Raw genomic sequence first — 1458 nt, forward strand, 5'->3', positions numbered from 1 at the left:
GGCCTAGCTTTTATTATGAAAACTCTCAGTTGACTGTATAGAGAGGTTTGTGTCATGGATGCAGTTTGTTAATGTGCAGGGATAGACTGAATACAGCTCGTGATGCATTCAGAGCAGCACTGCATTCAGCATGAGTTAGGCTCCTTAGTTTACTACCCAAACTTTACGTGCTACTCTCTGCTTTACCTTGTCAGCAGCACCCAAACCTACCTACAGTAAAGCTAATTTGGGCACAATGTGTACTGAAACCAGAGCAGGGAATAGTTTGGCTTTGCAGGTTTACAAAGAGTGTATCATTAGTAAAGTTTCCACAAAAACAGTAGTGCTAATAAAGATCTGACTACTTTTGAGTGCACCTGCAAGTCATCTGCTTGGTTTGCAAGCATTCCTGTATTTTAACTTCTAACAAATCTAGTATAGGGATCCAAAGCGGAGTTCTGAGCAAATAAAAAGTTAAATCCCTTAGTAAGGATGCTAAGACTAATGGCCTTTTAAAGCATAAAGCATTTCTGGTAAGTTATTGAAACAACATCTATGACTTAAAATACAATCAGAAGACCTTAGAAACTGTTTTATATAGAGATGTGTTTTGCTCAAAAGCATTACTCTCCTGATGAGCTGGAACACTTGCCTAGTAAGAATGTTACTAGGTATTTTAGTACAGTCCCTTTCAGTTCATTAATTACAGTGATAGAAGTTGAACATGGCAGGAAATTTAATCAGCTATTCAATGCTTGTAGAAGTCATCAGGATTTTCCTTTGATGTTGTTTCTAAAATACTAAATATATTTATTTTGTGAGCTAATGAGAAGATGTGTGTTGCCCATTTTTTGGCCAGCTGGTAAAAGATGAAATGGCAGCAGTTTGAGCAAACCAGAAGATAGAGTAGGACTTCAAGATATAGCCTGCTGGTGGCTAAAATAAATATATTGCCCTCATTTACTCAGCTTCTTGAAGCTTGTCAGTTCCTACAAATAAACTTATCTATTTCCAATTCCCTTGAATTTTAAGAGTTAGTAACCCACTTGATATTCATTATATAACAAATTATACTAATTATGTCTATTTCACCTTTAGCCTGGGAAACTAACTGTAAAGGCATCAATTACTGCCTGTGAAGGCTAATCAGTATTTGGAGATATACTGGCCTTTAACTGGCCAATAAAGATTTCTTTCATACTGTAATATGATTAAAATATATTATTTTTAATCTGGTAGTGATAGGTAGAGCAAGTACTGAAGGGTAAGGGCTTTCTTTTGCACTCTACACATACAGTTCTGTAGAACTCACTTGTTAAAATAGCTATAATTTGAAGTTTATGCTAGGATTAGCAAACTTCACCAAACTTAAAATGTTTATGGAGACAGATAACACAAAGTCAATTTTTTTTCTAATAGTTCAGTAACAGTAATTTTAATAAACTGTGTGCAAATCCAAGAATGTCCATGACAAATTTA

Source organism: Heliangelus exortis, chromosome 4 (genome assembly GCF_036169615.1).
Source record: "Heliangelus exortis chromosome 4, bHelExo1.hap1, whole genome shotgun sequence".
Classification (NCBI taxonomy): domain Eukaryota; kingdom Metazoa; phylum Chordata; class Aves; order Apodiformes; family Trochilidae; genus Heliangelus; species Heliangelus exortis.